General features: G+C 39.4%; 1 long non-coding RNA gene across 1 annotated transcript; it reads right to left on the reverse strand.

Annotated features, from left to right (window-relative positions):
• Positions 1-4,441: 4,441 nt before the first annotated feature.
• Positions 4,442-23,119, reverse strand: LOC122684635. The gene is made up of 3 exons (XR_006338111.1): positions 23,074-23,119; positions 22,888-22,950; positions 4,442-4,678 (listed from the first exon to the last, which is right to left on the reverse strand). It is a non-coding gene; the product is annotated as an uncharacterized LOC122684635 (long non-coding RNA).
• Positions 23,120-24,626: the final 1,507 nt, after the last annotated feature.

Raw genomic sequence — 24,626 nt, forward strand, 5'->3', positions numbered from 1 at the left:
AGGGAAAGATTGCTCTTTTTAAGAATAAAATTATGTCTCTAATCCTGAAAACATATCAATGTACTATTGATTATCTAAAGCAAACCTAGCATTTTACAGAAAGGAAAACTGAAGTGCTACAGTATTGTGAGGTTAAGTGATTGCCCGAGGTCTCATGACTAGTTAGTAACACAACTAGGACCCAAAGTGTCCTGGTTTCTGGTTATTAGTAATAATAGATTTCAGGTGGAAATACCTGGCTGCTACCTCATGCTTATGAGGTGACTGTGTGGTAGAGATGACTGTGGTAGAGAACAGAGAGCAGGCACTGAATCGAGAGTGGTAACTCGGTTCCATCATGGAATGTTGGAATAAATGCTGAACTTGAATGGTTATCTATCGCTTTAGTTTTCTCATCTTTCAAATTCAGGAATTTTACCAGTTAATCTCTAACTTCCCTCTTCACTCTGTAATTCTCTGCTTTTATGAAGGAAACAGAACTAGCAAAATGACATCCCAGGCATGTTTGCAAAAGAACTCATCTATCTACTGCCTTCTAATGTATTTTTCAAAAATCGGTAGGTGTAAAAACGAATACAAGTCAAGTATTTCATGTCCCCTGAGCTGAGCTGTCCTTCCCAGAATCACATGGTATTTTGTTACAGAATTTGGTTATCAGATGCCCACCAGAAGACACATTCACCATTTGTAGGAGTTTTCCCAATGACTCAGCCAATAAAGAATCTGCCTGCAATGCAGGAGACATAAGAGATGTGGGTTAGATCCCTGGGTCAGGAAGATCCCTTGGAGGAGGAAATGGCAACCCACTTCAGAGGAGCCTGGAGAGAGGAGCCTGGTGGGCTCCTCTGAAAAATCCCATGGACAGAGGACCCTGGTGGGCTATAGTTCAAAGGGTCTCAAAGTGTCAGACATGACTGAGCACACACACCATAAAACTAGCAAATACCCAGTAACTGTTATGTCCAAGATACCTTGCTAAAGGTAAAACTAATGCAACTGAATCAGATCCAATCATATCAACACTATTTTTACGGTCTTTCCATCTTGGATGCTTTCACATCATCAAGCTGCAGTGTTTTAGAATAAGAAGAGACTTTTGTGATCTTCTATTCCACACCGTTCATTTTACAGTTGAAGAAACTGAAGTCTTTTATCTGACAACTCAGCTTTACTCCTCGCAGGATGTGTGTTAGAGTTATGATGTGTAAAGAGACACATTTCATAGTAACTGTTAAAAAGAGAGATCATCTTTTCCGTCTGTGGTCCACACAACTGTATTTCATCCTAGATCTAGGTCTCCGTATTTGTGTCTTCTTTCAGAAATGCTTCTTATCTCTTGTGGCTGCCATTTTGATGAAACTCATGGCTGATAGAGGGAAATATGTAGAGGTCACTAATCTGTTTTGTTAAAAGAAATCAAAGGAAATTGTGTTCAAGAGGTTTCATCAAATATCTTCCATAAAATCAATAGCATTTAAAAAACTGGTGATCTGATATGCATTTTGGTTGGAAAGAGTTCCCTGTTTGGAATATTTAACAAAGCATGAAGTACTTGGGGGTGTTCTGGTCTCAGGTACAGAGAGCCCCCAATGTGCTCATATTGCATTTGTATGTACAAACAAAATATGGCTTCTGAATTTTCTCCTGAGTAAGCTGTTTATTTCCCCTTAAGTACTCAGACCTCTATGGGGTCTCAGGAAACATACTTGTTCATTAAATAGCTCAATGTCTTCTGGTTTTAACAGCTTCCTCTTAGTTCAAATTTCAATGCCCTGTGTTTAAATAGTCCCTATACTTCATCTCTCGGGGAAGATGGCCAGACCTCCAGAAATCTGCCCCATTCACTGTCTTCTGCAGGATGGCACCAGAAAAACAGCATGCGTGGTAGTGATGGAGGGGCCAACCCTCGCACTTCCTCGTTTTGGAGAGGCTGGGCTTGGACCACTTTGCTGGTTGGGGCTGGGTCCCTGGATTGAGTGGGGCCCTGATGGTGGAGAGGTGGCCTCTGCCATTTGCATCTGGCCTCTGCACACTCTGCAGCCTCATGCTCTCATTCCAAGCATGAAAGCGGGTCCTTGGGAACTCTCTGCACCTCGGGGACACTTGACGGCAGCAGGGAGAATGTCCGTCTTTTCATCTGCTCGGTCTCAGGGGCATTTATCTGTGCCTCCTCCCACCATCACCGCCACACTGAACAATGTGTCCAGCCAAAAGCATTTCCAGGAGCCTGTCGTTTCCACCAACCCTGATGTCTTCAGGCTTCTTTATATCCGTCTTCATGTTTCTATGGCTGTCTCTGTAGTGCAAGACTTGGCGAGGGATGTAGGACGTTTCTTTCTTCTGTTTTCTAAAAAATTACTTATTTATTTTTTGGCTGCGCTGGGTCTTGGTTTCTGCATGCGGGCTTTCTCTCGTCACGGCAGTCGGGAGCTTCTCTCTAGTTACGGGACACGGGCGTCTCACTGTGCTGGCTCCTCTTGTCGTGGAGCGTGGGCTGTTGGCACGTGGGCCCCGTGGTTGCAGCTCTCGGGCTCCAGAGTCCAGGCCCAGTAGCTGTGGGGCACGGGCTTAACTGCCCTGCATCATGGGGAAGCTTGCCAGACCTGGGATCAAACCCATGTTCCCTGCGTTGGCAGGTGATCTCGGACTCTTCACCACTGGACCACTGGGAAGTCCTGTGGGACATTTTTTTTACCTCTCCTTCCTGGCTGTTGACCTTTATATGATTGTCCCCAAGTCATAGCCTTCTGCTTCTGACTTTAATATTCCCATGGCTCTGTCCTAAAGGACAAATCATAGACCGAGACGGAAGCTAGCACCTTTATCAGGTAACACAGTTGCACACTAGGCTTAGAAGATTAGTAGGAAAGAAGTGTGTAACATATCTCACTAATGGATTTTACTGATTTCATGTTGAAAAGAAAATGTTTTGGATAGACTGTGTTAAATAAAATATGGTATTTAAATTAATTTTACTTGTAGCTATGGACTAAACATTGGTGTCTCCCCAAATCCACATACTGAAGCCCTAACCTCCAATGTGATGGTACTTGGAAGTGGGGCCTTGGGAGGTCATTCGATGAGGTCATGAGGGTGGGGCCCTAATGATGGGATTAGTACCCTTATAGGGAGAGACCAGAGCCTTCTCTCTCTCTACCACTTACGGCTGCAGGGAGAACACTGCTATCTGCAAACCAGGAAGAAGCTTCTCAACAGACACCAAAACTCCAGAATTGTGAGAAATAAATGTCTGTTATTGAAACCACCCCATCTGTGGTATTTTGTTATGGCAGCCTAAGTTAAGACACTGTTTGTTTGGTTTTATTTTTTTAATATGTGGCTGCTAGTAAATTTTACTTTGTTGTGTGGCTCACATTTGTGGCTTGCATTATATTTCTTTTGGACCGTGCCAAGGTAGCACAGAGTAAACACTCAAAAATGTGCAGCTATTATTCTTAGGCATTTCTCACTGTAAACAAAAAAAATATTGGTTTTACATGCGTCTTTATGGGCCAGCTGTCACTTTGACCACATTAAAAAAAAAACCCAGCAAAAAACTCATTGTGTTACCATTATTGATGGTGAAATCGAGAGTTCATTTGGTTTAGGGGGGAAGACTTGTCCTGAATTTTGCTCAGTGATAGGAATGCGTTTGGTGTGATCAAATTAAGGTTTTCCTCCAACAGTGGACTGAGTAATGATTGCAGACTAATTACAGCGTGCATATTGCACTTTGCTTTGCACTAACAGCTTTCTGCCAGCTGTTTCCTTTAGCAGTTGTTCATTTCAAGTAGGTACCAGTGTTGTTGGAAGTGTACGAGGAAGAAAGCAATTTCAGTTCTTTGCTTCAGACTGAAATCTGAAGCAAGCATATTTCCTTGCATTTTTTTTTTTTCTTCCTTAAGGGCCCTTCAAAATCTACATAGCTCTAAGGCTAATTTCTTAGCACCTTTTCTGGTTCTTTTTTCAGGAAAAAAAAATCGTTTGAAGATTATACACAGAATGATAGAAAATCTCAAGTTTAATTAAGCCTTAGCAAAAATATCCTTTAACTATTGCATTTGTTTCTTGCTTTATTCCCTCATAGCCTGCAACTCTTCTGAAGTATACTTTCAAGTAGAAATTCAATAGAACCATTTAGAGTCGTCATTACTGTGGATTAAATAACTATTCCCATCTGGCCCATGAAATATATAATCTGTATTCTTCTCTGGATAATAAATACAGTAAGTAACTACTTACCACCCCCTAGGCCATCACTTTTGTCTGTCCTGGTGGAAATTTTTCTTTGTTATCTATTGGTAACAACTTGAAATTATTAACTCTTTCCTTGCGTAGAAACATGTCCTTGTGACATACAGGCTTTTTTTTTTTTTTTTCAGATATGATGCTTTATTTTTTTTAATTTAAAAAATAATTTATTTACTTATTTATTTGTGGCTGTGCTGGATCTTCGCTGCTGTGCTCAGGCGTTCTCTAATTCCAATGCTTGGACTTCTCATCGCGGTGGCTTCTCTCCTTGTGGAGAACAGGCTCTAGAGCTTGGGCTCAGCAGCTGTGGCACACGGCCTTAGTTGCTCCACGGCATGTGGAGCAGTCTTCTTGGACCAGGGGTCAAATCTGTGTCCCCTGCTCTGTCAGATAGGTTCTCAGCCGCGCCACCACCTCGGAAGTCCTCCTTAAAAAAAAAAAAAAACAATATATATATATATATATATATATATATATATGTGCATATGTATATATAGGCTCTGCAGAGGGTTAGTTGTGATGATTGGGAGCTTCAGTTTTCATTGTGGGTTGTGAGATCTTTAGTTGCAGCACGTGAACTCAGTTGCAGCATGGGAGGTCTAGTTCCCTGACCAGTGATCAAACCCAGGCCTGCCACACTGGGAGCATGCTCCAAGTCAGAACACTGGAGTGGGTAGCTGTTCCCTTCTCCAGGGGATCTTCCCAACCCAGGGATTGAACCCAGGTCTCCCGCATTGCAGGCGGATTCTTTACCAGCTGAGCCGCAAGGGAAGCCCAATCCTTTGTGTTAGGATATTGTATTTTGCATTAGTTGAAAAGCTGCTGAAGTCTCATTTTTTTTTAATCCTCCAACTCTAAACCACATCTATTTAAATGGGGTCCATTTCAATTTGATCAAATTCAACACTATTAAGTTTTACTTTTTATTGAAGAATAGTTGATTTATAATGTTGTGTTAGTTTTAGGTGTACAGCAAAGTGATTCAGTTATATATATGTATATGTATATATGTGTGTGTGTGTGTGTGTATGTGTATATGTATGTGTGTATATATATATGTGTGTGTGAGATTCTTCTCCCTTATAGTTTATTACAAAATATTGAGTAGAGGTCCCTGTGCTATGCAGTAGGTCCTCTTTGGATATTTTATATTTAGTCGTCTGTACACGTTAATCTCCATTTCCTAATTTATCCCCCTTCCTTTTCTCCTTCATTTGTTCTCTATGTCTGTGAGTCCATTTCTATTTTGAAAATAAGTTCATTTGTATCATTGTTTTTATTCCACATATAGGTGATATCGTAAGATATTTGTCTTTCTTTTTCCGATTTACTTCACTTCGTGGGATAATCTCTAGGTCCATCCATTTGTTGCAAAAGGTATTATTTCATTCTTTTTTAGGATTGAGTAATATTCCATTGTATAAATATCAGACATCTTCTTTACTCATTCATCCATGGGGGGACATTTAAGTTGCTTCCACATCTTGGCTAATGACCTTTTTTTTTTTTATTTTTTGATACCTGGTTTGAGCCAAATGCAGAGATACTAAATAAGCATATAGGTCAAGAAAGCAGTGCTTGTCCTCAAAAACCTAATAAACTAGGACAAGGAGATAGACACATACAGTTACCTAAACATAATGTAAACAGTTATATGTGCGTTGTGTTAGTTGTTCCGTGTCTGACTCTTTGTGACACCATGGACTGTACCCCGCCCCCAGGCTCGTCTATCGATGGAATTCTCCAAGCAGAAATACTGGAGTGGGTAGCCATTCCCTTCTCTTGGGGATCTCCCTGGCCCAGGAATTGAACGTGGGTCTCCTGCATTGCAGACAGTTTTTTACCAGCCACCAGGGAAGTCCAAAAAGTTGTATACTTACGTGCAAAAGACTTCGAAAATATAGAAAAGGAGCAAGGAAGTTTCCTTAGAGGAGGAGGAGATGACTTAAAGAGGAGAGAATAGTGGCGTGAGGCTTTAAGAACTAGAAGGATTTCACTAGGCAGGGGAGAGAGCGCAGAGAACACGAATCAAGGGAAAGCTTGTTCATTGCTCGCATGTCCAACGCTTAAAATATCCATTTTCTTGGGACTTCTTGGTGGTCCAGTGGCTCAAGCTTCACCCTCCCAATGCAGCGACCCTGGCTTCGGTCCCTGGTCAGGGAACTAGATCCCACATGCCTCAACAGAGAGTTCACGTGCTGTAACTAAGAGTTTGCATGCTGTGATTCAAGATCGCATGTGCTGCAGTTAAGACCTGGTACAGCCCCCAAATATATATATTCCATGTTCTTTACCTTATGAGGCACAAATGACACCATCATGTGACTATAATTACAGATGGGGGGACAAAATGCTTTCTCCTTAATCTCTTCTTTAACATGTTTAACATAGTACAGAAAAGAAATACCCCCAGAGTTTTCTTACAATCTCATTTTCTATCCACTTGTCCAAAGTTAACCCGTTGAAAATGTCACTTTCAAACTGGAGCTGCTTTCTTAACCATACTGTTTGATAACTATGACTGTTTCATTCATTAGGAAGTTTTCCTATTTTCTCTAGCCTTAAAGTCGTGTTTCAATGTATATATCTATTTATCTCTCCAAGAGAGGAGATTATATGTAGATTTACACATTCATATGCATAATGGCAGGTGACTCAGTGGTAAAAGAAACCACATGCCAATTTAGGAGATGCAGGTTTGATCCCAGGTTGGGAAGATCCCCTGGAGAAGAAAATGGCAACCCATTCCAGTGATCTTGCTTGGGAAATTCCATGAACAGAGGAGCCTGGCGGCCTACAGTCGATGGGGGTCACAAAAGAGTCAGACACAATCTAGCAACTAAACAACAACAACATACATATTGGCAAACAGTTCTCTCTGACCCGCCAGTTCCAGCACATGGATTTGCGTATGGTAGACGACATTCAAACAGCATCTGTCGGCTACAATAAGGCCCAAGTCCCAGTTTGTGCAGAAAGTTGCATGCAGCATTGGAGAACCCTGAGGTTGGTGCCTTATTTAGAAAGTAGAAATGTAGAAGAGAGCCGCGTAACACATGTGAAAATATTCCCCGTGTACGCTCACCATCAGCCTTCCTCTCTTAGGAATTTTGTAGGAACCGCTGACTCTCAAGTCTTTCATTTCAAGGCAGTAAAGATGCAAGCCACTGCTTCCTCCTCCTCCCTAAGGAGTTTGTCATGGAGTTGAAGGGAATGCTGCGAACAGGGCCAGGAGCTGGATCATAGACCAGGAAACTAGTGTGAGGCTCTAATACGTGTTAGTCTTCTAGGGCCGCCGTAACAGAGGACCACAGACGAGGTGGCTGAAACCACAAAGACTTACTTCCTCGTGGTTCAGGAGGCTGGATGATCAAGATGTCAGCAGGGTCGGTTTCTAGTGAGGCCTCCCTCCTTGGTCTGTAGACGGCCGTCTTCTCCCTTCTCCCCATCTTGTCCTCACATGATCTTTCCTCTGTGTGTGTCTGTGTCCTAACCTCCTCTTGTTCTAAGGACACTCTTCCTACAGGGTTAGGGTCCATTCCAGGGGTCCCACTGAAGTCAGTGATCCCTGTAAAGAGCTTCTGATTCAGTAGGTCTGGAGCAAAGCCCGAGAGTCTGAATCTCTGATGTGCTCCTAAGTAATACTGATGCTCCTGGTCCAGGGAACACACTTTGAGAACCACTGTTGAAACACATGATTTTTCAACCCTAGAGGCACATTAGAATTATCTGGGAAGTCAAAAAGCAAACAAACAAACAAACAGCTCCATGCCCAGGGTGCATTCCAGACCAGCTAAACCTAAATTACTAGAGGCTGGTGCCCTGACATCAGAACTCTTTAAAGCTACCCAGATCGTTCTAATGCAGCCATGTTTGAGAACAAGTTCTTTGCAAGCTTTCTTAGTCCATGTCCTGAGTTACTGGGAACGGATTACATTGTCTTCCCTTAGCTACACGCGTGTGTGCGTGTGTGAGTGTGTGTGCGGGGTCACTTCAGTCATGTCTGACTCTTTGCGATCATATGGACTGTAGTCCACCAGGCTCCTCTGTCCATGGGATTCTCCAGACAAGAAGACTGGAATGGGTTGCTATGTCCTCCTCCAGGGGATCTTCCCGACTCAGGGATTGAATTTGTGTCTCCTGCGGCTCCTGCATTGGCAGGCGGGTTCTTTTCCATTGAACCACTGGGGATGTCCTCTCCCTCTTAGCTACATTCACAGTTTATAGCTGAGAAAACTGATATGATTTTACCATCATAATTGCTCAACCACAGAGAGAAAGGTATTTTAATGGTCTGAAGCTAAGAGTTGTGCTAAGTTTGGTTAAGAAATATTTAGGCTGGGATGTTGATAATAATGGAGTAGGTAATACTGCTTTCAAGGGTAAAAATGAGATGGAGTGGACTAACTTGCATATTAATTCAAACTGCAATCTACTGCCAACATTCATTCACAGTGTGTGATGCAACTTCATCTGAGGGTGGGAATTTTACAAGTTTGCTTTCTGTGTTTGCAAAAGTGACGTCGTATTGGTGGAAGGCATTTTGGCTCATGGAAAAGTAATAAGTCAAAGTACAACACATCCTGCTAGATAAAGACTATTTGGACATTGGCTTAGCAGTGATTATTACGTAGAGAAAATGCTACGAAGTTTAGTATCTTACGCTATCATGTAAAGTTGACTGTGAGATGGAAATAGCCGCCCATCCCCCATCCTACACATCAAGGCAATTAGAAGTGGAGGAAAAGCCCATGGCCATTTACCAGCATTGAACGGTCATGTAATATGCTCCGCGGAGAGTAAAATCACGACCAATTTCAGCGATGAGGCAGTTATTTGCTGCCTGGCACTTGCTCTACAATCACTGTGCTGCAAACCAAGAAATAAATACGGGTTAGTGATGTAGAGAGCAGTAAATAGCCACATAAGGAGTGAGAATTGCTTTAATTTCCTCTGTGCTGAAAAGTCAGCAAATGTTCTTGAGCCCCTTAAACGGGGCAGAGGATTTCAAAGACTGGCTTTGGCGGCTGGAGTTTTTCAGTTTGATTTGCCTTTCCTGGTAGAAAAGGCCCCTAGAGACAGGTATTCATGTGAAGGTAACACAAAAACTTAATAGAACTTAGGGAGAGAGTTTCTTTTTTGCCTGGTGTTGCACGCACTTTTGGCTTTCTGCTGAACTTCCCTTCCCTCCTGGTCCTTCCTCCTTCCCAAGAGAACCAGCTTACTTCGGATCTCTACACTTTTCTTGGCCACCTGCTAACAAGAGCTGGTTTAGGTCCACTATGTTGTTCTCATTTCTCCTGTGAATGAGTTATATAGATGTGGGCAAATGAGGAGAGTCTGGCTTGAGAAACGTGAGAAGTGTGATGGGAACGAATGCTTGACGTAAAGGAGACAGAAAGAAATGGGAGCTTCTCCCCTGGATGGGGTCACAGTGACACACTCATGATCTCAGAGTTTTGTCGGGTGCTGTTCTGAGGACAGATGCCCGATGGAAAGAAGATATTGAGCCAAGGAATGAACAATGTCTGGAGAACTTCTTGTTACTTGAGATAATATAAGCACGTTCTTGTTTAAGTCAGCAGAAGCAGGGTTTCCTGTTCCTTGCTGTTGAAGGCACAACTGATGCGTTAGGTCCTTGAGCATATTCGTGAAAGTTAAGCTTCCCTAGCATTTGCCAAGATGGAAAGATATAGAAAAACCAATGTATCATATCGCCACGCTGCTTTTAACTCCTTGTAGAAACTGCTCTTAATTTAAAAATAACTTCTCACATTTTACTTTTATTTTCCTTTCCATTTAGCTTAATCTTAGCAATTATCTTGACAGATTTAAGGTAAAGTACCTCATTCATGTTATAAAAGTTGATTGACAGTTTTAATGCGTGGAAGAGGTTAAGATGTGACTTTAGCATTAATAAGCTTTTAAGCTTTACATAGTTCAGCCAAACACACATATCAAAAGAAAAATGGTTGCAAAACCAGTAAATGCTCCCTAAATATCACCGAGAAAAATGGCCCTCCAAATTAGTTTTAGTTGCTGTTGGTGTTTATTTAAATTTTTTTACTTATTTATGCATCAGTAAATACTTTTTCCAATGATAGTCATTTTATCTTCAGCAAAATAATTTTTTGAATCTTTTTTGAGGTGTTGTTTTTATACAATGAAGCATTGTAAGTATGATGTATATAGTTTGATAAATTTTAAGTATATATTCATATAACCACCAACCCGATCAAATCATCTCAGAAAATTCACTTTTGCTTCTTTGAGGCCGGTCTCTCTGCTCCACTCCCCACACAGCAAATAAACAGTGTAATCTATCACTGTAGATTAATTTAGCTGGTTCCATGACTTCATGTAATTAGAAAGCGCTATTTTATGTCTGGTTTATGTCTGGGCTTCCCTTGTGGCTCAGCTGGTAAAGAATCTGCCTGCAATGCAGGAGACGTGGGTTCAATTCCTGGGTTGGGTAGATCCCCTGTAGATCCCTGGGTTGGGAGATCCCCTGGAGAAGGAAAAAACTACCCACTCCAGTATTCTGGCCTGGAGAATTCCATGGACAGTATAGTCCTTGGGGTCGCAAAGAGTCAGACACCACGGAGTGACCTTCACTTGTTTCTCTTAGCATAACTTTGCTGAGATTCTTCCATATTGTTGAGTGTATTGTTAGTTTGTTCCTTTTAATTGCTGGTTAGTAGTCTATTGTATGAATATGCCAGAGTTTACTTATTCATTCACCTTTGAAAAACAGTGTGAGTTGATCCCAGTATCTGGTTATTATGGAAAAAGTCCTATACATTAATGTAATAGATTTTATGGGCGTTTTTTTTCTGGGTCACATACTGAGTCTATGTCTGACTTTGTAAGAAACTACCACACTGTTTTCCAACGTGATCCTCCCATTTTGTATTCTCCGTGAGTTCTGACCAACATTTGGTGTGGTCGACTTTTTAACTTTAAGCTGTTCTAATGAGTGTGGTATGCTATCTCATTGTTTTAATTTGCATTTTACGGAGTGATGCACATCTTTCATGTTTTTATTAGCCATTCATGTATCATTTTTGCAGTCTTTGTTAAATTCTTTTGCCTTTTAAAAATGGACTTTCTTCTGACACTGAGTTGTAGCAATGCTTTATGTTAAATAGAAGCTCTTTTTTAAATATATGTGTTGCAAATATTTCTTCCAGCATGTGGCTTATTTTTTAATTTATTTTCTCACTGATGTCTTTTGAAGAGCATAAGGTCTAAATTTATATAAAGTCCAACTTGTAAGTTGAAATAACAAAAATTATCACCTTTTGTGTTCTAAGAACATGTCTTTGCCTACTACAGTCATGAAGATTTTTTTCCTAGAAGTTTTCTTTTAGAAGTTTTATAGGTTAGCTTTTACCTTTAAGTCTATTATTCATATCACATTAAATTTTGTATATGTGATGATGTTAAGGTTTATTTTTTAAAATAGAAATATCCAGTTGTTTCATCACCCTTTGTTGACAGGGTCATCATTTCCCCATTGAATTATGTTGGCACCTTTGTCAAAATTCAACTGAGCATGTGTATGTGGATCTATTTCTGGATTTTCTGCTCTGTTCCATCAATCTATTAGTCTATGCTTATGCTATTACCTCTCTGCCTTGATTAGACTATTTATAATAAATATTGAAATCAGGTGGTTCCATTCTTCCAATTTTGTTTTGGCTATTTTAGGCTCTGTGCAGTTCCATTTCACAGAGCCTAAAGTAGCCAAAACAAGATTGGAAGAATGGAACCACCTAGCCTGGTGGGTTGCCGTCTATGGGGTCGCACAGAGTCGGGCACGACTGAAGTGACTTAGCAGCAGCAGCAGTTCCATTTAAGTCTTGGGATCATCTTGTTAATTAAAAAAAATAAAAGCCTGCCGGACTTTGGACTGGGAATTCATTGAACCTATAAATCAATATGGGGAGAACTGATATCTTAATAATATTGTCTTTTAATTCATGATTGTGGTATATTTCTCCATTCATCTACATCTTTAAAAATTCTCTCATCAATATTTTTCTCCACAGTATATAAATTTATATACCTCTCATTAAATTTATTAGGTATTTTAAGTTTTTATGCCATTATAAAAATATTTCCAGTTGTTTTACTGCTTATGTACAGAGATACAGTTGGTTTTTATATTGATCTAGTGTCCTACAACTTTGCTAAATTCATATTTTAATATGAAAAATTTTAGAAGGAAAAATTGAAATAAAGCTACATTACTCCCAAGTACTCACTACATAGTTGCTATAGCTAACATTTTGCTATGTTTCCTTTATCACATTTATATCCATCTACTCTTCTATTTTATCTTACTTTTTGATGTATTTCTAAGTTGCAGACATTAGTATACTTCACCCTAAACATTTCAGCCTGTATATCATTAACTGGAATTCAATTACTGTCTATATTTTCTGTAACTAAAATCTACTTTCAGTGAAATATACAAATCTTAACTGTACAGTTGGATACCTTTTGACAAATGTGTAACACCTGTGTTGCCTTATGCTCCTTCCAAGCCAATCCCTGCTCCCATAACCTTAGAGGCAACTGCTATTCTGATTTTTTTTTTTAAGTGATAGGTTAGTTTAGCTTATTTTAGAACTTTATACAAATACAAGGGAGCAGTATATACTCCTTTGGGGGAAGATTTCTTTCAATCAGCATGATGTTTTAGAGTTTTATCCATGTTGTTACAGACATATGTATTTCTAAATTGCTGGTGTTATTTCATTGTATGAACATACTAGTTTGTTAATCCCTTCTCCAATTGATGGATATTGTGCTGTTTTCAATTCTTGGTACGTGAGTAAAACCATAAGCATTTCTGTGCAAACCTTTTTGTGAAATATGCTTTCATATCTCGTAAATAAATACCTATGAGTAAAATTACTGGAATATGTGTATTTTTGGTTATGTGATAAACAACCAGACCTATTTTCCAAAACAGTTTTAACACTGTACACTCCCACCAACAATGTGTGGAATTTGAGATTGCACTACATCCTTGCCAACATTTGGTATTTTCAGTCTCTAATTTTAGCCATTTCAGTGACTCTGTAGTGGTATGTAATTGAGGTTTTAACTTACATTTTCTTGGTGACTAATGCTATTGAGCTCCTTTTCACATGCTCTTCTTTGTGAAGTGTCTATTCAAGTTTTCGCTATTTGAAAAAAATTTTGGTTGTCATTTTGTTATTGGTTGTATAAATTCAGTATATTCTCTGGGTACCAGTACATTGTTGGAGATTTATTTTATAAATATCTTCTCCTAGTTTTGGGCTTATCTGTTATTTCCTTAATGGTATTATTTAATAAGCTGTTTTTAAAAATTTTGATGTCTGGTTTATCAGTTTTTTTTCTTTTATAGTTACTGGTTTTTGTGTTCAGTCTAAACCCTTGCCAGATCCCAAGTCCCAATATTCTCCTGTGTGTTCTTCTGGAAGCATATACATTTAGATTTTTATTTGGATCTGTGATGTCTAAAATATTTTGGTGTACAGTTTGAGGTAAGGTTAGAATTTAATTGGGCTTTGCAGGTGGCACTAGTAGTAAAGAACCCACCTGCCTGTAGGAGATGCAAGAGATGCAGGTTCAATCCCTGGGTCAGGAAGATCTCTTGATGGAGGGCAGGGCAACCCACTCCACTATTCTTGCCTTGAGAATCCCATGGACAGAGGAGCCTAGTGGGGTATAATTCAAAGAGTCGGACATGAATGAAGCAACTTAGCAAGCACGCATGTGGAATTTCAGTACTTTCCCCCCATATATATATATATATATATATATATATATATATATGTATGTATATATATGGAATATATACATGGAATATATATATATGAAATATATATATATGGGATATATATTTCAGTTCAGCTTTATACTGGCACCAAGCCAGTGCAATAAGGCTGTGTAATTGTGGGCCCATTCGGGGCTCTATATTCTGTTTGATTAATCTATTTATCTGTTGTTTATGCCTGTACTACACTCTTTTGATCACTGTTAATTTATAAGTTGTAAAGTTGAGTAGTATAAGTCCTCCAACTATATTTTAAATAATGTTTTATATTTCTGGGTCCTTACCATTTTTGTACGAATTTTAGGATCAACTTGTTAATGTCTACAAAATAGACTGATGAGACTGTGATTTAGATTGCTTTGACTATTAGATCACTATGAGTAAAACTGGTATCTTTTCATTTACTTAGGTGGGTTTAAATTTGGTTGTTGTTATTTAGTCGCCAAGTTGTGTCCGACTCTTTGTGACCCCATGGAATGCAGGATGCCAGGGCTTTCCTGTCCCTCACTGTCTTCAGGAATTTTCCCAACTTCGTGTCCATTGAATCAGTGATATCATACAACCATCTCATCTTCTGTTGCCCTCTTCTTCTTCCTTTAGTCTTTCCCAGCACCAGGGCCTTTTCCAATGAGTCAGCTTTTCATATCAGGTGGCCAAAAAAGTATTGGAGTTTCAGTTTCAGCATCAGTCCTTCTGAACAGTATTCAGGGTTGATTTCCTTTAAGTTTGACCAGTTTGATCTCTTTGCTTTCCCAGCGACTCTCAAGAATCTTCTCCAGCACCATAGTTCAAAAGCATCAATTCTTCAGTGCCTCTGCCTTCTTTATGGTCCAGCTTTCACAGCCATATGTGACTACTGGAAAGACCATAGCCTTAACTGTACAAACCTTTGTCGGCAAAGTGATGTCTTCGATTTTTAACACATTGTTTAGGTTTGTCATAGCTTTCCTGCCAAAGAAGCAGTGGTCTTCTAATTTCCTGACTGCAGTCACCGTCCACAGTGATTTTAGAGCCCAAGAAAAGGAAATCTGTCACTGCTTCCAGCTTTTCCCCTTCTATTTGCCATGAAGTGATGGGCCAGATGCCATGATCTTAGCTTTTTAATATTGAGTTTTAAGCCAGCTGTTTCACTCTCCTCATTCATGTCATCAAGAGGCTCTTTAGTTCCTCCTTGCTTTCTACCATAAGGGTGATGTCACCCACATATCTAAGGTTGTTGATATTTCTCCTGGCAATCTTGATTCCAGCTTTCAGTAGAGGTCTTATTGGTCTTTTGTGGAAACACTTATTTCTAAGTGTTTTGTGTTTTTGATGCATTGTATATGGTTTTAGAAAGATAATCTTGCTTTCAAATTGATGGTATTCAGCACATAGAGATATAACTGATTTTTGTACATTGGCCTTGCATTTATTTACTAGTTCTAGTTTTTTGTTTTTTGATAGATTTACTGGTTTTCTTCAGACATCCTTGTCATCTGCAAGTAAATACAATTTTGCTTATTATTTTCCATTCTGTATATTTTTTATTTCTTTTTCTTGCCTTATTGCAATGGCTTGGATGCCAGTACAAAACTGAATTGAAGTGGCAAGAGTGGGTATCTTTGCCTGCCTTTTCTTGATGTTAGCAAGAACTGTTTTATCTATTAGTAGTTAATTATGTTAGCAGTAGGATTTCTTGTTTTGTTTTGTGTTTTGTTTGTTTGTTGGAGAGTTATTTTTATCAGTGTGAAGAGTTCTCTTTTGCTCTTAGTTTGATGAGTTTTTATCATGAAGAGATGTTTCATTTATAAAGTTGTTCTTTCTGGGATGATCATAAGATCATATTTGTCTTTACTTGTTTGAATGTATTTTCTTTTAGGTCTTTGAATGTGTTTATAATAGCTACTTTAATACATTTATCTGCTAAGTCAAACATCTGAGCCATGTTAGGTTTGATTTCTGTTTTGACTCTGTTTTCTTGACTGTGGGTTACATTTTCCTCTGTCTTTACATATCACAGCAATTTTAATTCCATTGTGGACATCGCACATGGAACTGGATTTTGTTGTCTTCCTCTAAAAAGTGATGATCATTGTTCTAGGAGCAACTTCAATCATTGGCTGGTCAGCTTGGTTTTATACTTTGTCAGGCTTAATCTGTGAAAAGCCCAAGACATTTCCTAAGCCTTTGTTAACTGATGGGACTCTCTCTGATGCAGCTCCTGCCAGGATTTTCTGTTATCCCGTGGTGGGAAGATCGAAAGTGGGACTTATTCTAGGGCATGATTTTTACTCATTTGCTGGTGCTTCAAATGGATACCAAAGAATACTCTGTGTGTGTGTGTTTAGTTGCTCAGTTGTGTCCAACTCTTTGTGAGCCTGAGGACTGTAGCTCTACATGGGATTCTCCAGGCAAAAATACTGGAGTGAGCAGTCATTCTCCGCCCAGGGGTCAAACTGGGCCATTGTGTAATGTTAAACATATCTCTTGACTCTGATTGGAAAGGAACTTCAACTTCCTCAGCATTACTCAACTTTTTCAACGTCAAGTGTGTCTGTTCTTCTCTTAGCCCTGCAGCAGCTGCTCTCTGGCAGGCATTAAGTAGTTCATCCTGTGCCCTTGACCAAGGACTTTTAGGGAAAGGCAGACCTTCGGAACCTCCCACTGGGCCCATTGATCTCCTGTCTCTCACATTCTAGTTACTCCATGCTAGGCTGGCTCAGTTGTGTCTGTTTGGAGGTCCCTGCTCGTGGAGGCAATAAATACCCTAAAAACCATACCATGGTAATGAGTGGAAGCTACCTTATCTTTGCACTATTTATGAAAAAGAAAAGGATTCCAACAGTAAGCATTTTCAAAGTATAAAGATTGCAAAAGGAACATTTAGCCTGGCTAACTGCTTTCAAGTTTTAAAAATCCCTTTAGGCCACACTCTTTTGCAGTGTCAAATGTGCTAATTAGAAAAGATTTAGATTTACTAATCAAAAGATCTCTACTTGGCAAAATCACAAGTCATAAAGTTCCTCAAAAACGTCTGCTTTTTTTCATTCTCTTCCCCCTAAGAAGGAGTAAATACTGTTATTTTGACAATTTCATCTGAATTTGACATAAGTATCTGTATCATTTTATAGTATTTCATTTCAGTGTTTTCCATCAGTATCTAAATAAGCACAATAAGGAGATGATAAAGTTTAGTTTCTAGACCAGTATATATGTTTAAACTGTTTTCTGATTCCTGTTTTGTTGTTTTTCTTTGTTAAACTGTGTTAGAGGAGATTTCTTGATGTTTCGATATGCCCTGTTGTTAACTATGCTTTTATTAGGATGACACATATTACGTCATCTAAGTGCCCTACGCATGCGTGCTCAGCCGCGCCAGTAGTGTCCAACTCTTGGCAACCCCACGGACTGTAGCCCGCCAGGCTCCTCTGTCCATGGGATTCTCCAGGCAAGAATACTGGAGTGGGTTGCCATGCCCTCCTCCAGGGGATCTTCCCAACCAGGGATTGTACCCACGTTTCCTGCATTGCAGGCAGATTCTTTACTGCTGAGCCACCTGGGTGGCAAAATGCAGAAAGGAAAGAATGTGAATTGGAACAATTTCTTAAAATGCCACCCACAGATCAACAACTAATGTAATTTTAAAAGCCTTGAGATTTAAAGAACAACTGCACATCAGTTATCATTTTAAAAATACCCACCATGTGCAGAGGACTCGGTATTTTTTAGAATTAAAGAATCTTATAAAGGAGAGAGAACATTAAAAAAAAAAAATACCAGTTCTCAAGATCAATGAAAAATAAATCCTATTCTTAAAAATATTTTAAAGCTAGGAATTAGGATTCCCTGGTGGTTCAGATGGTAAAGAATCTCCCTGGAATTCAGCAGACCTATGTTCGATCTCTGGATTGGGAAGATCCCCTGGAGAAGGGAATGGCAACCCACTCTAGTATTTCTGTCTGAAGAAGTCCATGGACAGAGGGGTCTGATGGGTCCATGAGGTTTCAAAGAGTCGGACACAACTGAGCAACTAACATACACGGTCCTTTATGAAGAAGACAGCTTTACTGAAGGACAGTTAAAAAAAAAAAAAAAAGAAAAGAACAAGTACTTATAGATGGGAAAGCTCATTCTTATACCATTGCCAGTTCCCTCAAATCAATTTTCAGGTGTAATGCAACTCAAAACGAAATTAAAAAAAAAATTATGTCCTGAATTAAAATCAAAAGACATCATCAACAATTAAAAGAAATGAAATTTGAAGAAAAGAATTACATTATCTTTGATGAACAACTGCAGTTTTTTAATTCTGAAGAGTATTTGCAAATCTTGAAGGAAAAAGATGAATAATTCAATAGGAGAAAATGACAAAGAACATGAACTACAGGCACTTTACAAAATGAGCAAAAAAGGAATTAAAAAAAATCTTTGATCTCAAAATTCAAAATAGACAAATTAAATAATAATGTAATTAAAAATGTCCAATGTTAATGTTGCTGAAAGTGAGAACAAACAACTGAATGTTGGCAGAAGTTTGGGGTAAGGAGTACTTTTTTTCTCTCTGTTGGAAGTGTGATTCAATTTGATATTATGACAATAAACCAGCTATTCCCTTTTACTTGGTAACTCAACTTTGAGAATTTACATTAAAGAAATAACTGGAGAGATGTCTTTCAAGATTTCAATACAAATGTGTTCACAACAGTTATTTGTAAGGAACTTGGAGAATTTTAAAGTAAGATGTGATATATTTATATATGCAATGTATTTATTTAATGGAATGCTAGATAGTCTTTAAAGTTATTTGAAGATATTTAAAAGATTAGAAAATGCTACTTATAAAGTATTGTAATTAAATATTGCTAATTTTATTAAAAATATAAAAATTAATATGCATTAACTCCTAAGAAGTGCATCAAGCTTTTAACTGTGACTATCTCTAAGGAGTGTTTATGAATTTCCTTTTCCAAATTTTCTTCAAAGACATATATTAATTTTGCAATATTAATTTTTACATGGAAAGAAAAGTTGCCTGATAAAAATGTGTATATAAATAAGGAGACCATAAAAAATACTTGTCTCACCATAACGTCAGGATATAATATACATTCTTGGAGGGATTCAGTGCAGGCAGACTCATTGAGTGTAGTGATTCTGAACTAAGGTGTGGTTTTTGTCCTCCGAGGGACATTCTTTCTACGTCTGGAGATATTTTTGGTTGGAGGTGGGGGTTGCTGGGCTTCCCTGGTAGCAAAGCTGGTAAAGAATCTGCCTGCAGTGCAGGAGACCCCGGTTTAATTCCTGGGTCGGGAAGATCCCCTGGAGAAGGGATAGGCTACCCACTCCAGTATTCCTGGGTTCGATCCCTGGGTGGGGAAGATCCCTGGGAGGGGGGCATGGCAACCCACTCCAGTATTCTTGCCTGGAGAATCCCATGGACAGAGGAGCTCGGTGGGGTCCATGGGGTCACAAAGAGTCGGACACGATCAAGCGAGTAAGCCAGTGCAAGGGGTTGCTACTGGTGCATTTAGTGGGTAGAAATCAGGGATGCTGCGGAACATTCTGTAATACCCAGGACAAACATTCATCAGCCTGGTATTTCAATAATGCTGAGACTAAGAAACCCCAGTGGAAAGGTCAGAGGTCAGGGTTCTGAGATCTGTCTCTCTCTTAAATCCATTGTAGCTTGTTGATCTTGGGAAAATCCTGTACAGCATTTTTATTTTTTTTATTTTTTATTGAAGTATAAGTTGGTTTAAAAAATTTTATTTTAGAGTATAGTTGCTTTACAATGTTGTGTTAGTTTCTGCGGCCCAGCAAAGTGAATCAGCTGTGTGTGTACATATGTCCCCTCTTTTGGGGATTCCCTTCCCGTTTAGGCCACCACACAGTAGAATCCTCTGTGCTAAACTGCGGGTTTTCATTATCCTGTGCAGTCTTGTGTCTCTGTTTTCTCATCCACAGAATGGCACTAACGGTATCCTGAAATGGTGAAATGACTGAAAAGGAGGTTGTGAGACTAAGTAGGTAACAGATGTGTGAAAGTGCTTTGGAACTAAATCCTACTGGAGAGTAAGGAGCACTTGTTTCTCTTTGCACTGAAGCAGCCTCCACGGCGGGGCTAAGTGTCAGGTGAAGGTTTTGAGGATTGTGCATCTGACCGATTCAGCCGTATCTCCTGCTGTATGCATCAGACACGTGAAAAAAGAATTTCCAGCAGTCCTTTACAATGATCACTCAAAATCTACGAAGAATTTCAAGCACAGATTGCCCTACTCTTTTCATTGTCGACTTGGAATATTTTGAAATTACAGAAAGAGAATTTCTATTCTACTTGGGTACATGGATCTCAGTTTTCTTCTCCTTCTCATTAAAAAATTATAAACTTCTGAAAAGAAAAACTGTTATCACATTCTAATGGGAAATTTCTAGATGTTTTTAAAAAAAAGGATTTTTGTGATTAAGTTATTTAGAAAATATGAAGCCAGAATTTTATGGCTCCATATTTTAGCCTATGATACTTTAAGCATTTGCTAATTCCACCTAAAAAACCTTAATCTCCGTTTAAGAAAAGTGTGGTAATAATATTTACCTTGTGGTCATTGGGATTAAATCTAATAGCACAAATAGAATGTGTTAGACAGGATCCTGGTTTAGTACCTGGCTTCCCCTTGCCTTTAGGATCAGACCCTTCTTCAAAAAAACCTTTAATCATCTCTTTCACTCTGTTTTGTTTCAAGAGTTGTTCTTTCCTTTCTATCCGGAAAATTCCTACTCATCTCAGTTACCACCTGGAGGTCACTCCTGAAAGGAGATCTCTTCCATTCTCAGGATTAAGTTAGTGTTTCTTATAAATGAGAACTTACAGGGAACTCTAATCAATGCTTTGTGGTGACCTAAATGGAAAGGAAATTCAAAGACAGAGGGGATGCTTGTATACATATATTGGATTAACTTTGTTGTACAGCAGAAACTAATACAACATTGAAAAGCAACTCTACTCCAATAAAATTTTTGTGAAATTAAGTTAGTCTTCTGCTCAAAGTGACCAAAGTATCCTATTCTTCCCAATAATTGATTATTTGTTCAATACTTGTCCTCACTTCCTGACTATAAGCTAAGATGGAGAAAAAGGGAAAGTGGGGTCAAATACAACTCAGGTATAAGTTTAAATATAATATAACTTCATTGCTGTACACTCAGTCTTTTGATCCATGCCTAGTGCATAATGGGCTTCCCTGGTGGTTCAGATGGTAAAGAATCTGCCTGAGATGCAGGAGACTGGGGTTTGATTCCTGGGTTAGGAAGATACCCTGGAGAAAGGCATGGCAACCCACTCCAGTATTCTTGCCTGGAGAATCCCACAGACAGAGTAGTCTGGAGTGCTACAGTCCATGAGGTCACAGAGTTGGACATGAACGAACAACTAACACACACACAGGTACCCCATGTAAGTGGAATCAAACAGTGTTTGTTGGCACCTGCTATATATTAGAATGCATTTTTAATTTAACTTAATATATATCCTGCAAACAGATTGTACCCTTCTCTTCCTGTGCTATATAGGAAGTTCTCATTAGCTATTCAGGTATAGTATTTTAAATTTTTTAGCAAATTTTTTTTCTTGGCTTGTAAAAAGTGTAGGTGAACATTTTAAAGCTCAAGGGTACATATGCACTAGTTGAGTAATCTGACATCTTCAAAATCTTTTGTTTCAGGTTATATCACGGGCACAAGAGCTGTTTCAACTGTGAGATCTAAAACCCTAGAGTCTGAGGACTAAAGGGTGTTGACTGTTCTCCGACAAAACGGATATTGGTATTTAAAGATCACCCTGTGTTCCCATCTAATGTATCATTCTTACAGTTCCGCCTATTAACAATTAAACCCAGCTAATACAAAAGGGTTATTGATGGTATAAACCACATCCTTTGACAAAATTTGATAGTAAAGAGTCAGTCTCTAGAGTTTTTATTTAAATCTTGACTCCACCTTTATCAGCTCTGTAATGTGGGGCAAGGGACTTGTAGTGAAAGATTCTCACTCTTCAAATAAGGGAGAATGATAGTTATTAATAGGTTAAGTGAGATCGGTATGTAGAGCATATTACCATCACTATTAGTAATCATGATGGACTGAATTGTGTCCTCCCCTCCTTCCCAAAGGATATATTGAAGTCCTAACTTCCAGTACCTCAGAATATAACTCATTTGGAAACAGTCATTGTAGAGATCATTAAGATGAGGTCATAGTGAAGTAGGTTGCAACCTAGAGCCTGTTATACAGAGTGAAGTAAGTCAAAAAGAGAAAAACAAATATCACATATTAACACATATAAATGGCATCTAGAAAAATGGTACTGATGCACCCATCTGCGGAGCAGGAATAGAGACCCAGATTGGAGCATGGACTTGTGGATAAAGCTGGAGAAGGAGAGAGTGGCTTGAACTGAGAGTCGCATTGACTATACCACGACCGTGTGTGAAATAGACCGCTGAGCAGAAAGCAGCCGTTCGGCCCAGGGAGCTCCGCTCAGCGCTCCGTGATGACCTGGGCGGGGAGCGAGGCTCAGGAGGGAGGGGGTGTATGTGTGCGTGGCAGCTGATTCACACTGCAGTACAGCGGAAACCAGCGCAACATCGTAAAGCAACTCTCCTCCAATTAAAAATAATAATAATAAAAGAAGGAAGAGGATGCGGAGGCAGACCCAGAGGGAGAAGGCCGTGTGATCAGAGGCAGAGATCGGGGTAGTGGAGCTCAAGGCAAAGGATGCCAAGGACTGGTGGCCTCCACCAGAAGCTGGAAGAGGCAAGGAATGATCTTACCCAGAGTTTTAGAGGGTGAATGGCCCAGCTGACAACTTGATTTTGGATCTCTCGCCTCCAAAACTACGATAGAATACATTTCTGTTATTTTAAGTATTCTAGTTTGTAGTTCTTTGGTCCAACAGCAGTGGGAAACTAATACAGTAATGCAGAAATATAGATTTTTATAAAACAGAAATCACATACCGTCTTTCTTTTTTTTCTGTGGAAGTCCAGGTTCCCTAAAACTTCCTTGGCTTCCCATGTTCCTCTTGGTACTAATTTATTTTTCTCCTTCCCTTCCTTGGTTTATGTTGAAAATAAAACATTGGCTTGGAAATATGGTTAAAAAAAGCAGTCAAACAACAACAGGACCAAAATGCAAAAATGATTATGTGAGAGGTAACAAGAATGAGTTTGTTAAGCCCAAAGGGATGAAGCCCAAAGGGATGGGGAAAAGTCTAGATGAAGATAAATAGAAGTTGGACATGAGAGCCGTTATTTAGATGAGTACAGAAATGAAACCTTCCCTGTCCAATTCCAGCAACCCTATGTTTAGAAAGGGAATTTTTATATTATAATTTCTACATGCTGAGTATAGTATAGAAACTAAATTTCTAATTTGTTTTTCAAGATAAGTTCCTAAATTTTGGTCACTTTGTTCACTTTGGAAACAGGTCAGTTTTTGCAGGACAAGTCTTAACCCTCTCATGAATGAACACATAAAGATAGCCAGGCATTTTTTTTGGTCTGTCTCCTCAAGAAAAAGGAAATCCGAACAACAGGACCACAAAGTCTTCTTATGAGGAGAAAAGACAAGTTGAACCCCTCAAGCAAATGCTTCACACTTGCCCTCATGCTCCACCCAAGTCCTGAAGGGCGTCCCGGGGTCAGACTGAGAATTGGATTCCTTTGGTGTCTCAGAATATGAATTCCAGGTGGATCCAGCTCTCCTTCAGCAACGGAATACAAAGAAACTATATGGGATTAAAAATAACTGCCTGCTTGCAGCAGTTAGGGCACATTCTGGGCTAAAGATACAAAAAAGACCAAAAACCCCACTGCCACTTTTGAAGAACCTGGAGCAAAGGCCAGGTCCTGCTTATGCCCAGGCACGCAACTCACCTAAGGGGTGGGCAAACCACCTAATCCACCCCCTGGCCCAACCCTTGAGCCCACCCCTAGCTTCACCCTATATAAGGAACAAGCACACTGCCCACCCCCCCAGGGGTTGAGCAAGCTAGGGAAACTGTTGTTTGTTCTCCACCCTACCCCCCCTCCATCTCCAGGATGTAGCAGGGGACCCAGTAAAGCCTCGCCTGGAAAAAAAAAATGAGTTCCGAAGATATATTATTTAAATAAATAAAACGTATTTGCTTAAATTTTATTTTTCTGGTCATGGTGATATTTAATCCAGTGCTAATACCAATTTATTGGAAACTATTTGTTTGGTTTCCCTTCTTCTTTTCTTTCTCTGCCCCTCCCTTCCGTCCTTATTTTTCAAGTAATGATGGGAAAGGTTGAGGAAGTGGTTAGACAGACAAGGAAGCCGGGCTTGCAAACAAAATAAACGAATCCAACTCCGTGTTGTCACTAAAGCAAGCACCATTGTGCTGGGAGCCATGGGAAAACATGCTGCAATCCTTAAATATAAATATTTGTAGGAGTGTTACCTGTCATTGCTTATAGCAGAAATGCTTATAGTAGAAATCACCTGGAGTGCAGAAGGAATATTTGCCCAAGACTTGTTACTGCTAGTG

The sequence above is a fragment of the Cervus elaphus genome, chromosome 27, assembly GCF_910594005.1.
Source record: "Cervus elaphus chromosome 27, mCerEla1.1, whole genome shotgun sequence".
Lineage (NCBI taxonomy): Eukaryota > Metazoa > Chordata > Mammalia > Artiodactyla > Cervidae > Cervus > Cervus elaphus.